At 38.0% G+C, this 15,740-nt stretch overlaps 1 protein-coding gene across 5 annotated transcripts in view; it reads right to left on the bottom strand.

Moving 5' to 3' along the window:
- LOC108364849 (neural-cadherin-like) overlaps positions 1–15,740 on the bottom strand; it is a 539,754-nt gene that overhangs the window by 426,211 nt on the left and 97,803 nt on the right. The window contains exon 1 of one of the 5 annotated variants that reach the window (XM_017618741.1): positions 2,424–2,517. The exons of the other annotated variants lie outside the window; for them this stretch is intronic. The gene's annotated coding sequence lies outside the window, so the exon portion shown is untranslated. Of the gene's footprint in view, positions 1–2,423; positions 2,518–15,740 lie in introns of those variants that run through there. 5 annotated transcript variants of the gene reach the window in all.

Genomic DNA, 15,740 nt, shown 5'->3' with positions numbered 1-15,740 from the left:
TTCAGTTAAAAAATGCACTACAAATATCCTTACAGGGTTGCGTGCTTTGAGATCCGCTATTAATTACGAAAAATATTTGACGTATGATTAGATTCGGCGATCAAATAGGTTAAGTTGGGTTAGGTAAGGTGGCAGCCCGTGTAACCGGAGCTCACTTAGACAATTTGAGATTGTCCTTTGTGATACCACAATTCTGAACGGCACCCTAACCATTACACTGGTCTACAAATTTCAACTTTTTTTCTGCGAATAAGACGGGACCTGGTGTTTCTGAACGGATTTTTCGTGCTGAACACGAATCCGGGGTCAAAAATGTCCCATCACGTCACGTTTTCGAGAAAAAAGGGGTTGAAACCATATAGGCATATAGGCATAGGGCTCATTCGAAAGGGCACGATTTAGCCTTTAATTTCTGACATATACAAAGTTTGTAGCACGTCAGGGTTCAGCTCTACAATTTTTCAAAAATGGCCAAAAACGCTGTTTTTAGGGGTTTCAACCCCTTTTTTCTCGAAAACGTGACGTGATGGGACATTTTTGACCCCGGATTCGTGTTCAGCACGAAAAATCCGTTCAGAAACACCAGGTCCCGTCTTATTCGCAAAACCCTTGTAGACCAGTGTTATCGATAAAAAGCCCCGAGCCGATTAGGTATTTACGAATTCGGTTGATCTCAACGCCCCAGAGCTCCTCGGGGCTATTTAGGATGTGAGTTAGGGATTCAAGTCAAAAAAAGACATCGATGTTTTTTTCGATTTGAGCATCGAAATATAGCACCGATCCATATCGATATTTTCGATGCATCGAATGTTTCTTTTGATTAAAAATATACAACAAGAAAATAAAATAACAGGAAATGTATTTAGTGATTTAAATAGTTAAAAATTCCAGTTTTTCCTGTTCTTTTGAGAAGCCTTCGAAAAATGTTTTCGGAAGGTACTGAAGTGGCGACAGTTGTTAAATGTTTATAAGCATAATGAAATAATATAAAGCGGTGCACTGGCATTGTATTTTGGTGCACTTATTTGACAATTTATTATCATAATTTTTTCTTTTGTTTGACTTTTATGTTAACCCTTTTGAGGGAGAAATTATGAAGTTTCTTTGATTTACATTGCCGCTTGCTCAAAAGCACTCATATTTAACGTTGCAGTACTGATGTTTTCAGTCCCTCAGGATGAGGATCTAAATCAAAATCGGGCTGAGGTATGCAACAAAACCGCGGGCCAGAATTGGAAAAAGCCAAAATGACAAACTCAAATTTTTCTTTGAAATAACCATCAAACCAGCTTTACTTTATATTATTTCACTATGTTGATAAGCTGGGCATCTAAGAAGGTAGTGTTGATGTAATTCCAATCCGTCATCTTTCAGGCAATTGCGACATCCGGGTTCCGGTAGTATGTTCAGCCTTATTGCGTGAATACCGATCGGGCAGTGACCCGGTAAAACCCCCACCAGAAGTGAGAGCTGTGGCTTTGTGAGTGTGAGGAGTGCCCTCGAACGCCCCCGGTCCACCCTCGGCCAGAAGGGTCTTGTGATCGCACATGTCGTGGCTTTCGCCCAGCGCTCACTGAGCTGACATGAGGCCCATCTATTCAAGAGTGCACCGCAAGCGATCAATGGAACCCCCAGCCGCTCTTTATCCGGCTATAGCGTTTCACTGGTACCTTCCCTGGCCAATTCGTCAGCCACACAGTTCCTCTCAATGTCGCTGTGACCCGGAACCCAAATAATCCTAATACAGATGCGATCGAAAGAGACAGCAGACATTTCTTAACCAAGTTATAGCGCACCTCCAACGAACTCAAGGTCCTGATAACCGCTTGGCTATCAGATAATACGCTCACTTCCCTGACTGTTATAATGATCCTTAGCAGTGAATCCACCGCCTCCTTGATTGCAGCTACTTCCACCTGGAATACACTGCAGAAGTCCGGGAGCCTGAACTTAGTGCTGATGGTAAGCTCTCGACAGAATACCCAACCACCAACCCAGCCGTCCAGTTTCGTTCACCGCACTCCTCCAGAAGTCCCTGCCGGCTCACTCATCCTTGAGGGAAAATGGACAGAGCAGAAGCTCCTAGGAGCAATATAGGTGGTGCAGTAATCCGTACGATCCGGGATGAAATCGAAGCCCCCCAGTCCCTAAGTTGGTCAACCAACCGGTTTCACTGAGTCTAATAGCAGTTCGCGCCGCGACAATTCGGCCTGCAAGTCGAGAGGCCCTACGTTTAGCATTACGTTTAGTGTTAATGTAGGCAAAACCAATTAATGCAGCCCGTTGTATGCGCTCCACATGCTTAGCTAGTGTAGCCTTTTCCAGTGAGTTCCACCAGACTAGGGCGCCATAAAACATAATTGGCTTGACTACGGTATCGTAGAGCCAATAGACAACTTTTGGCGTAATACCCCATCTCTTACCAATAGCTCCCCTACTGCAATATAAGGCCACTGATGCCTTCTTTGCCCTTTCCTCGATGTTTGGCCTCCACGACAACTTCCTCTCTAGGATGAAAAGCAAGTACTTGGCCCTGTCAGACAGCTGTAAGCGCAGACCTCCAACCGATGGCAGAATAACGGCTCGGATTTTATATTTTCTAGTGAATCAAATAAGAAATAAGATTTATTTGTGATCTGATTCATTGGAAAAATAAGAGATAGCCTACCTATTAATAATAATAATTAGGGCAACCAAAACTATGCCGTTAAAACATGATTTTAAGAGCTTAAAATATGCACGATAAAATAAGAAATATACATAAACATGCACGAATGATATCAAAAATTTGCTTAAAATATGCATTTAAAAAATAAAATAAATAAAATTTTCTTGTGTAAAAATGAATTCAATTTTATTAAAAAATGTACAAAAACACTTATAAAAGTAAAATATTACACATTCGGAGCGTATTCACTTACACATGTATAGAAATAAAATTGTAAATTTAACTTAAATATTTTTTCTGCAATAAATAACAAAATATTCGGCGAATTTTCAAAAAGAAATAATTGCCCTTTATCGCGGAATACATTCTTAAATATGGAAAAGGCACGAACTTAAAGGCAGAAATTTTAGTCACTGTATATTTTTCAATCGGATGAATTTACAGCGTTAAATTTTTCTTCAGCTATCTTAACAATTCATATACATATGTGCTGATAAAGTCAATGCTGTTGCTCCTAGTGGCAAATATTTTTTTTTTCAAATAATAAGCACAAATCAAATAAAAATTGTTTCGAAGTTAATTCAACATTCTAATCAGCGTTGCCATTTTAGCCGTTTTCCGGCTAGATTTAGCCGGTTGCGACAGCAAACAGCCGGAAAAAATTCGATTTAGCCGGCAGCCGATTTGTTAGCCGTTTTGCAAAAAAAAATTAGCCGTTTTTAGCCGATTTTGCTCTTCGTCTTATTTTATTAAAATTCAAATTCACAAGTTTTTATTTTTACAAATTTAGTGCTCCAGAATCTATTAGAAATGGCTAGTCTTATGACAGAAAATTTTCATGTCGGACTGTGTTATATAAAATTGAAAAACAATCAGATAGTGAGCCGATTTCAATGTTTTTTGTTTTAAGCGAGTGACCCAAATACACATAAACTGGGACGCGTCATTTTAGCAGATTAAAAAGTTACAAGTTTTGCTGAAATTTTGCAGAATTTTCATAATTTTTACACCAAGTGTGAAATCTGTTTGTAGTATATGTTGTTTATTAAGTAATGTGCTACATATTCATAAAAAATAATAAATATTAAATAAACTAAAGAAAAATAGGCAAAACTTGCTTCAATTTTGCGTCCCAGTTTATATTTGGGAGNCAGAGGTTTAAAGATATTTTGCGTCAGCAATTTGTTATCAACCTACGTACCCTACCTCGGAAAAGCAAAAAACTTTATATTCGAACGTTTGCTCAGGTGTACCGAATTCTGGCAGTTTGGAAACGCGCAACACTTTTAATATTTTCATCCAACTTCACTAACTTCAAATTATCAAATTTTTCTCCTTTTTTAAGAAACAAAAATTTTTCTGCTAGTGAATCTGGTGGCATGATTTTAGTTAAATGTCATAAACTTGTTAAAAGTGAAGTGGTCGGCAACAACAACGAATGTCAATGCCTTCTGCTTTCACAGCTTTACGTGTTCATTTCTCAAAATATTGCCCTCCGACTAAGCAAAAGTGCCATACTTTCAGCTAATATAGCCATTTTGCGGGACAAAAAGCAACCTACTGAAAATGATCCAATATTTATAAGAAGGCAAAATTGTTTAATAGAAAAGAAAACGCCATAAGTTTGTAATTTATCTCTGTTTTTATATTTAAGTAATACAAATATTACTTCTGATGTAAAGCTTAGCTACGTATAACGAGAGTTTCCTTTGTTAAACAAAAATAAAGTGGTGTACAGCTTAGCTACGTATAAATAATCTTTATTAACCAAAAAAAATTCAATGGATTGACTAGTCTTTCTACTTGTAGTTTATGTATTTAAAAAAAAATTAATTCTGGTTGAAACATTTTAGCCGTTTTTAGCCGTTTTTTTTGTCCAATCTAGCCGGTCGCCCTGAAAAGTTCTGGCAACACTGATTCTAATGGTAAACCCGCATAAGTGCTCGCAATGTTGTCCACAGAAATTCCTCAAAAGCTGTTTCCACAGGTAACTAGTGGAGGAAAAAGTGAGATTTTATCTCAATACAATTCTGATTTCCATTTGCTTACTTTTGTTAAGAACGAAATACACCACACAAGTGGCTTGTCCAACCTTCAGGCACCCCCATACACAACACAAATGGCTTGAAGAAAAGAGAAATTTCGCTTAGTTTGCCCAGCCGCGTGTGTGGTGTATTTCGCTTAGTTTTCCCAGCCACGTGTGTGGTGTATTTCGCTTAGTTTTCCCAGCCACGTGTGTGGTGTATTTCGCTCTTTAGAGTAAAGCTCTGTGCAAAATTTGAGGCATTTTATATACGATTATCGATGCAAAGAATCAAATTAGTGCCATTCATAAAACATCGCAAAGTGGCATTTTTAGCGAAATGACAACGTTGCGAACAAAGTTGTATGAACGACCTATCGTAACTCCGGACTAGGCATGTTGCGAATGTGGAATTTTAGAAATCTGCGGATGCGAATGCGGATGTCAAATATTTTTATACCCCAGCGCACTTGTGCACAAGGGTATATTAACTTTGTTCGCATAACGGTTGTTTGTAACAGCCAAAACGAATCGAGATAGATATCGACAAATGTATACATAAATGATCCGGCTGAAAAGAGAAGTCGATAACTCGAGCAAAAATTGAGATATCTCCACGAAAATTGGTTTGTAGGTTACCCCTTATCCAAGGTGGGTTGCTATTGAAAATGGGCGAAATAGGACTGTACCCGCGCCCCCTTCCCATATAACGGTATTTTGGAAAAATGCATAAACTTCGATATTTCAGTAAATATTAGATGCACATTGTTGAAAATAAGTATGTGGAGTAGAATTGTGGTAAAAAATAATATTCTCATGAAAATTTTGGAAAATGGGCGTGACCCCGCCCACTTATGATGAAATGCTGTATCTCAGTAGCCGCTTCACCAATCCTTACCAAACTCGGTGCGCGGCTTCAGTAGGGTCTAGCTAAGAAATCTGTTGAATATTTTCGCAATCCGCCATCGTTGTATTTGTAATCGAATTTCAGAAAACAATTTTCGTAGCGTTTTTGATGTTTTTCCGTTTTCTTTACATCGTCTTCTATCGCTTCGGGATTACTTTTTTAGAAATTTGATGTGTTTTATGAGCGATTTTAACCCTGGACGTGCTTCGTTAGTCGATTCGACTAACAAAAATCGTGTTTCGCTTAGTACCTCTCTCTGAAGTCATTTACCATTTTGTTTATTATATGTAACAGAGAAAATAATATGTATTTAATATTTTGTTTATGTGTTTGAAAAACTATAAAGAACTAAAATTTATAAAATGTATTTTCGTTTTTAACTCTTTTATGTTTGTTATTTCAATTCAATGTTGGTGTTAGTCGTTTCGACTAACAAACCCGCAGACAGGGTCAAAAGAGCGAAGCACTTCCAGGGTTAATTTTAAGTGAAGTGCGTTGTGATTGGAACAAGTTTATGCGTTTGTTTGGTCTGCCAAAAGTCTAAATTTTCCTGAAAAGTGGGTGCACATTCGTGGTCAGAACATAGGCATTGAAAAATCGGCCCGTGCTGATTATATGCGATTGTAAAACACTTTCAATCATGAAAACCATATTTTCTGAACTTTTTTTGCTAATTGTCATCAAATTTCACTTTTTATATTTTATACATATATGTAAATATATAATAGTTCTATATTGGTAGTAAGCTAACTTCTCAATGTGTAAGCATTCTGAAATCAAGGCGAGGCAGTCTAGAACCGTTTTTGTGAATGTATTGTGTACGTGAGTGACGTTTTTGTACATGTATTGTGCACATGTTTATTTATAAACGTATGTGTTCCTTTTCTGTCGAACGTGATTATTGATATATCTGTACTGCATCATTAAGAGAAATAGAGATTGCGCCCATCGCGGTGCCACTAATCCGCTCTTTGTGAATTTGACAGAAGCAGCTGTGTGTGTGACGTCATCTTGGTGCAATTGTTGATTGAGGAAAACCAAATAACGATTTAACTGGGTACGTTTTAAATATTTGTCCAATGATTTCGGGCTATTGTTTCCGAATGGGTAACCCGATCCAAAAAATTTTACACACACTTCTAGTTAAGTGTCTGCACTTTATTGTAGAACCAAATTTTGTAATTTGCGGTCACTAATTTATTAATAAATTCGGTCGGAAAAATGCACTTTTTTGTGAATTTCGGAGTAAGTGCTACGTAAATATACTGTCGATGGCGTAGCCGGAGTCATATTAACAATAAATTTTAAATACCTTTGACAATAGAAAGGTGTTGTGCACAAAAATACTGTTTATCGTGTTTACATTTCCGGTCTCATATGGCTAATTTTAGACCATATTCCAATGGGTCCCCAAGGGTATATGGAAGGTTTCGAGGGATCAGGTGTGACTTTTTACAAAGTATGAACTGTGCAGTTTCTAGTGAGTTAGATATCAAGACCCGCGTCCCCTCCGCCCACTAACCCAAAAACAGTGGGCAAATAACTAAACATTTTCAATTTAACTATTTGTGCGTTAATATTTCTGCGTAGTTTTACGCAACTATTGAAACATAGCAAGGCAAAATGAAGTGTGCAGTGGCAAATTGTGAAAGTGAAAACAAAAGGCAAGCTTGCGTTATAAGTAAGTTTTTTTTTTGTACATATCCAACATCCTGCATGTGCTGAAAATCGCTAAAATGCTAAAGGGCTACATGCCCAAAATCATTGCTACGTGTTCCTTCCTATTTAATTAAACTTTGTATACTCATTAATTCCTGCAAAATTGGACTATTTAATATTGATATTTACATATTCTTTCGCATTGTTTACATATTTTCCTATGCCTTTTGGCATTTCTCTCTCGCAATTCCACCAAGATGACGTCGCGTAAAAATTACGCTCAAAAATCCTCTCTCATGGGTGCAAGAAATTTACTTTTTTGATTCTTTTCCGATTGTGTGATCTTGTTAGTTGGTCAATACTGGAGCAGGCTAGTTGTCTGTAGCTAATATGCCATATGCAGATTAAAAGATTAAACTTAATGTGTTGCCACGAAATCATAAAAGTCTTAAGGTGGGAAGAGTTACCGTCAACTTGTTTGAGAATTAAAATGTATCACAATTTATACTAAGCTAAAAATAAAAGTATGCGCGCGATTAGTGCGCTATGTAAAATGGCGTTGAGCAATACCACCAGCTCTGGCGAAATTGGGAAGGACCTCTCCGCATAATACTTTACAAGCGCGTACGATCGATAAAAACAAGGGCTGCGTCTGCGCGCGATTAGTGCATTTGTACAGATAAACATGTACCATGTATGTGTGTATGGGTTGTCACCGCTGTGCATGCTTTGTATATGTAGCCGGCCAAACCCGATCTTGGGGCAAACTAGTTTTTCCTGGGCGAAACTAGTTCTATCTAGATCCGATACATCAGTCTAAATAATGCGAAATCAAGTTGGACTCAACAATATTGTGGACTACGTAGTTGGAGTTGGACTGATGATGGGTTATTTTTTTGAAGCGCGGCCGAAGGCCGCTTACGCAGAGAGCAGTTCTGCTCAAAAATACTGTAGCGCCTGATCTAGTTTAGCCTAGTTAAAACTAGTTTGTCCTAAGATCGGGTTTGGCCGGTAACATATAGAAAGCATGCACAGCGGTGACAACCCATACACACATACATGGTACATGTTTATCTGTACAAATGCACTAATCGCGCGCAGACGCAGCCCTTGTTTTTATCGATCGTACGCGCTTGTAAAGTATTATGCGGAGAGGTCCTTCCCAATTTCGCCAGAGCTGGTGGTATTGCTCAACGCCATTTTACATAGCCGTATTAGTTTCGCAAGGATACCAAATTCAGACATCGCGGCATAAAGACAACTTCATTTCGTGCTGTCGAAAGCGGCTTTGAAATCGACAAGTGTGTAGATGGTGCGTGCCGAGCCTATTCTCGCGGGTATTTTCCAAGATTTATCTATGGTCTATCTATGGAGGATTTGCCAGGTCTAAAGCCGCACTGATAAGATCCGATGAGTTCGTTGCCGGTAGGCTTCAGTCTTTCGCACAATACACTCGATAAGATCTTGTAACCTATGCTTAGATGGGCGGTCCCGCGGTAGTTGGCACGTATGGCAGGGTCGCCTTTCTTGTGGATTGGGCAAAGCACACTTAAATTCCAGTTGTCGGACATGCGCTCATCTGACCATATTCTGCATGAGAGCTCGCCTCCCTCCCCAGTTCCCTATAACGGTCCCGCATTCCTTGCGTTGCGCCCGATCGCAGTGTGGCCCTGTAGGCGGCATCTTTTTTTCTGTAACTTCTTGACGCTCCTCATCGTACCAGGGGCGCTACTCTGAATTGCGATGCGAAAGAGAAATGCGATGCGATAGGCAATCGCCACAGCGTATTACTTACGAGTAAGTTACGATGTATTTGCCTATCGCATCGCATTTCTTTTTCGCATTGCATTCCAGAGTAGCCCCCCGGTTGTTGTTTCGGGCTCGCTGAAATCCAACTGTTACTTCGGCGGTGGTGCTTAATGAGCGGGAAATGTGGCACCACTGCCCGCGTGCTCGCAGAGAGCAGGTGTGTGAGTAGTGTTTCGAATAAATTGGCCGTCTGTTGTGATTGCAGCCATTCGACGTTAAGCTTTCCTTGCATTGTTGGGCGCATATTTTTTGCTGCAAAGAGGCGAGTGCGCATCTTGACTGCAACAAGAGTCTAGAGAGAGAGTCCGAGTCTATGTTCTCCTTCTCACTTTAGCTCACTCACAACCGGGTGAGCTGCGATCTGAACCGTGCGCACAATAATCACTTCTGGCCACTCCCAGGTGAATGGCAGTCAAATGCTTTCGCCTTCTGCGCACGGCACATCCCATACAGACTGAATTTTTTATACTACCCCCTGTTAGAAAATTAATTTCAATTCAAAGTATTTGATAAGTTAAACGAATTATTACAATATGGATGTCGAACGAATCGTGGTATCCCAGAAGTGGTGATTCTTAGGAACAAAAGTGTCATAACGGGTTTTACAGATAATTGCATGATCTAACCCTTTGTCGAACCTTTTTTTGTGATAAACATTACTGTTTAGCTGAAAAATGGTAAAAATCAATTTATATGACCTTTGACCTTGAATATATATTTTTTTTCAGATATGAGATCGATGAGCACTTTTCTGGGGTGAAATAAGACAAATGAAATAAGACAAACGGCAATAACGCAAAATTTGCTTTATTTCACTTTTAAATGGGAGATAATATCAAAATTTTGCCTTATTTCCCATTGCTTATTTATACTATGTATTTGTTTACTGACAATAGCAAAAACAACTTTGTTTATTCAAAAAATACAATTAAACAAAAAATGTGATATAATTCATATGAAGAAAGTAATATTCACAAAATATTTTTGCGTGTGAAAATTTAAAAAAAATATAGCGAAAGCGTCTTTAATAACTGATCGGCAAATTGGACATAGCGCTTTTGTGTGAATTTTATTTGCATGCTCTTTTATATGTTGAAAACATTGCTGGCAAACCTAAAAATGTTTGCATGGATCCAACAAAAGTTGCCGTTCCTGTTCGCAGCATATATCTAACACAGAGAATATTGCTTTGAGTTTTATCTTCAGTTGAAATTTCTGCATTATTATCATTTGCTTCGCTAATATTTCCAATTAATAACACAGGCCGAAAAAATTTCATTAAATTTTCTAACCAAGAATCAGACTATTCTTTTCCGAAGGTCTTTGACGTGCTGAATTCGAATCTGACCCCAAAATAGCCCAATCACGTCAGGTTTTCGAGATATTCTAACCTAAAAGTACAAAATGACACGGTTTTTGGGTACATTTGAGCTCCTGTAATACGATGAAAAACTTTTTTTCAGAAAGATTATCTCGTTATCTAAAAGTACTGCAAAATTCACTTTAAAGCTTTAAAAAATCTTTATTTGTCACCGAGAAGTCGTCTGTTGAATTTACTGAGTTTAGTAAATTCGTTGATATTCTGAAAATGAGCAGTATTGGATAAAACTCAGTAAATTCAACAGACGACTTCTCGGTGACAAATAAAGATTTTTTAAAGCTTTAAAATTAATTTTGGAGGAGAGGAGTAGTACTTTTAGATAATGAGATGATCTTTCTAAAAAACTAAAATTTCATCGTGTTACAGGAGCTCAAATGTTCCCAAAAACCGTGTCATTTTGTACTTTTAGGTTAGAATATCTCGAAAACCTGACGTGACTGGCCTATTCTGGGGTCAAATTCGAATTCAGCACGTCAAATACCTTCGGAAAAGTATAGTCCGATTCTTGGTTAGAAAACCTTGTTGGCCTGTGTAACAATAGATTGGCGCTTACACACTATGTTAATGTTTGGGCAAGCTTTTCCTCCGATTTGTGGCGTGCGCCTTGATGTTGCCACACAAAGGGGAGGTCCTACAGTTTACGCCGACTCCGAACGGCGATTGTAGTGATGTGCTGAGTCAATACTTTGTGCCGATTTAAAAAGTATCCAATACTCTCGATACTTGGTAACGAAACATTTAGGTTTCGAATAAAAGGGGGCGGGGGAGACTCGCCTATCAAAACCCGAATGTAGGAGCCAATAGAGCTTTTCGTCACTAGACAGGAATAAAGGCGCGCTAGTGTTTCGATGGCGAAAAAAGACGCATACAAAAATTTTACGAAAAAAGGCGCTTAAGAAAAACTTCTGCGAAGAAAGACGCCTAACCTAGTTGACGGCGAAGAAAGACGCCCACTATTCCCCAAAAACTATTAACGGAATGTACATACTATTACACCCGCAAACATAGTTGACCGCGAAAATAAGTTTACGCGGCCTTCTTCGCCGTCAAATATTTTAACGCGTCTTTCTTCGCCGTAAACTATGTTAAGAGTGTTTATTCGCTGAAGTTTTTTTTATGCCCCTTTTTTCGCGCGGTTAACTTTTGAGCTCGCGTTTTTATTCGTGTCTAGTGACGTTTTAATACTGATTCAAATGAAAGATGTATATAGTATGTCGGTTCGAGCCATAATGCAGAGAAACTCTTACTTGTTTGAAGCACTTTTGTTCCAGTTGAATCGGACGATACCATTTTTGTAGGCTTGGGGCAGATTCTGTAAACAGTTATCGATAATTTTAGAATCGGTATCGGTTTTGTTGACGTATGATATGAAATATTTTTACGTAAACAAGTGCGATATCGATCCGAAACTTGTGGCTAACTGATTACAGAATCTCCCCCTGAAAGGCTTCTTCATCCGTCAAATAATTTTTCTTGAACCTTGGATCGACTAAGGTCAAAACTGATAACACAATATTTCTCTGTTGCGATAAGTTCAAGTGTTTTAGCCGATATCATATAAATTAGAAATTAAAGTTTTTTCTAAACTTGAAATGCATATAATGGCGAACGTTTAATGTAAAGAATCGATATCGGGTACCGAAAAGAAAGTATTGGGAGTGTTGGGTACCGACAATTCAGCACATCACTAAAAAAACAGTCGCAAGTTTGCATTGCCTGCCGAGGGGCGACTGCTGTTAAGAAAAAACTTTTTTTCTAAATTTTTTGTGATGTTGCTTTGACTAGGGCTTGAACGGAGACACTGCGGAGGGACAGCGCGCACTGCTAACCGCTACACCACAGCGACCGCCCAATTACTTGGACATTAAAAAGCAGTTTCAGAAGTGAACTAGTGTCATTTTATTATTCTTTTTTCTAAATGGTGCGACGTCGAACGCGGACCGCTGGGCACTTTCAAAATTGTATACATACTTACAAAACCGTCCATTTAACTCGTTCATGTACTACTTTTTATCAAATGTAACTGGGTGGCGATGACCTACATATGTTTGTGCACTATTTTGCTTTATTACTCAATTGTAAAGTTTAAAAGTTGGTCTTATTGCTCAACGAGAAATGAAATAAAGCAAATTTCTGTTATTTGTTAATATACTTCAATTAGGTTGACAAGCGATAAATTATGGAAAAATTGTGGTACTTACAGTATAGAATTTTTTTTATTTTTTTTTATTGAAAAATCCCCATCTCAAAAAATTTACCCATATATTTATGTATATTCAATACTTACAAAGCTTTAATTTTTTCATATTGGTATTTACGATTTCTTTTTTCATATTTGCACAGAAAGTAGATCATTTCATTTAGATACTTTACTGTATTCCCAACAGATATATTTACACTAACTGAAGACCAACAAATGCTGCAATGGCAACAGAAAAATTGGTCTACATTGCAAAGGTAGCAAAAAATAAATAAATGCTTTTTGCATGTATTAATATACATACATATATATGAAGATACTTAAGTACACTTAGGTCTTTTCTTATGCGGTACATGCGTTCCTCAGAAAGCCGCATAAAAAAGTTCTTTACTTTCATACAAAAACAGGGGACGCGTTCAAGCATTTTTCAAAACCGCATAAATTCGGATCTTCTTCTTCTTAATTGGCGCTGTAACCGCCTAAGCGATTTTGGCCGAGTCCAAAACAGCACGCCAGTCATTTCTCTTCTGTGCTAACTGACGCCAATTGAAAATGCCAAGTGAAGCCAAGTCCTTCTCCACCTGGTCTTTCCAACGCAGAGGAGGCCTTCCTCTTCCTCTGTTACCAGCATCGCGGCCCGCGTTGAATATTTTCAGAGCAGGAGCGTTTCTGTCCATCCGAACGACATGGNTTAAGTGGTCACTTGGGGTCAGGACTTAAAAGAGTAGTGACACCCCGCGGCGAGTTAAGAAGCTAGAAAGAGTGCGAGCACGCCCCAAGCACTCCAAGACTTTTTTTTCAACCTGAAATGGCCTTGACCCCATGCGCCTAATTTAGGGTTAAACAATTGCTAAATACATAACTGGGTATTATTACTGAAAGTCTCCTGAAGAAAAGCAGAGTTTTTCGATCGAAAAATATTGATTTTCAAGAATTCTATACTATTTCTACGAAAAGTTGCTTTATCCCATTTAAAATACATGGAAAACTTTGAGCGCTTTGAGCAAACTCTAAATATTTTTTGATTTCAAAATAAAACAAATAGGGGATACTTTATTTCGATATAGAACAATCCTAGACGGTCGTTTCTTTTCTATGCCAACTGACGCCAATTGGAAATGCAGAGTGAAGCCAACTCCTTCTCCACCTGGTATTTCCCTCTCAGTGGGGGCCTCTTCCTCTGCTACCACCAGCGGGTTCCGAGTTGAATACNTTTTTCATAATTTCAGATATTCCATATAAAAACTTCTAAAAAACCCGCATAAATCATCCAGAGGCAATATTAAGCAAAACAAAAATAATTTATTTCTTCACTTCACCACTTATTATTCCATGTAAAACTGAACATTAATGAAATAAATAAAATTGTATCTGTATTTTAACCAAAAACGAAAAATACCGCAATGAATACATTAANGAGTAGGGACACGATATCGAGCCGAAAATAAAAAAAATATCGGGTACCCTTTCGTTATCGTAATAAAAAGACTCGATATTCCAAATATCGATACAAAATTGAAAAAATTAAANGAAAAATACCGCAATGAATACATTAATTATGTAGGAATACAAAGACACACTATTTATCGGAAGCATTGACTTTTACGCATTGAAAAAAAGTAATAAAAAAAGCAAAATCGCTACAGCGAAAAAATGGTTTNTCATTTTCTAATAAAGAATTAACACTTTACACTTTAATAAGTACATCACTGAAGGCACGCCACATTCCAACCTAAGATAGAACACATTTCTGCGCTTTAAAGCGCAAAATATATCCACATTGCTTTACATATAAATTCCAAAGTAAGTAAGAAGGTTATAGTACGACANGGAGACCTAAGTGTAATTGAAATGTATGGCTATTGCGTGAGTGGAATGCATTTACACAAATGTTGCTTGCAGCAAATGATATCAAGCAATGAATTCGAAGCGACAGGCGATGTAATAAAATACGAGTGACACGAATTGAATTGGTTCAATAATTTTTGCATACTCATTTAGTACCTTCTTGTTTAAAATAATTCATGCGGGGCTTAATGAAAATACACAGATAGTGATTACAAAAATATAGGGTGCTGCATTTCAGAAAATCATTGAACGGGCACAGACCAAGCCGAGGGATGCGGTCCGCCCGCTAGGTGGCATGAGCGACAAGGTTTTTAGCGGTAAACATTGTCGTGGACAACGGAGCTTTGTAGTTGCAACGACTAATATCATTACCAGCAGCCGTTCAATGGCCTTCTCGCTCTCTTGATGTAAGTTCCTGCGACTTTTTCATTGGGATATCTCAAGGAAGAGATTTTTAAACATCTCCCTTGAACCCCGTAAGCAGTGTTGCTGGTTTAGCCGTTTTTCGGTTAGATTTAGTTAGTTGCGACAGCAATAAGCCGGAGAAAAGTCGGTTTAGCCCGCAGCCGATTTGTTAGCCGTTTTGCAAAAAAAAAGCCGTTTTTAGCCGATTTTGCTAATTGCCTTATATGCTTAAAATTCAAACATATAGATTTCCATTTTTACAAAATCTACTACAAATGGATACTAGCCTTATGTCGTAGAAAATTGTTGCTTTGTTGAACTCAGCCAAAATCGCTTAGGCGGTTACAGCTCCAAATAAAAAAGAAGAAGATTATATGTAAATACATTAGGATGGTCCAAAAACAGTAAAGTCGGAATTGTTACGCTCTCACCGTCTAGGATTGTTCTATATCGAAAAAAAGTATACACCTCTTTTCTTATTTTGAAATCAAAAAATATTTAGAGGTCGCTTAAAGCGCTCAAAGTTTTCCATGTATTTTAGATGGGGAAAAAACAACTTTTCGTAGAAATAGTATAGAATTCTTAAAAACCCATATTTTTCTATCGGAAAACTCTGTTTCTCTCTAAAAGATTCCGAGTAATAATACTCAATTGTTTATAGGTCCGCCAAAAACCCACGAAAACCCCGCAATACCGAAAATCCCGAAATAGTTCCCAGGTTGAGTCTCTTTCTTTATAATTACCTTTATTTTAATGTTTCTTCCTTTATCTTCATCTTTACTCACCCTCACCTTTTTCTTAATATTTATCTTTATCATCCTTATGTTTATCATTTTCTAC

Source organism: Rhagoletis zephyria, unplaced genomic scaffold, assembly GCF_001687245.7.
Source record: "Rhagoletis zephyria isolate East Lansing unplaced genomic scaffold, Rhagoletis_zephyria_1.1 Rzeph_scaffold_00034, whole genome shotgun sequence".
NCBI classification, from domain to species: domain Eukaryota; kingdom Metazoa; phylum Arthropoda; class Insecta; order Diptera; family Tephritidae; genus Rhagoletis; species Rhagoletis zephyria.
This window is presented reverse-complemented; position numbering and strand designations above follow the sequence as displayed.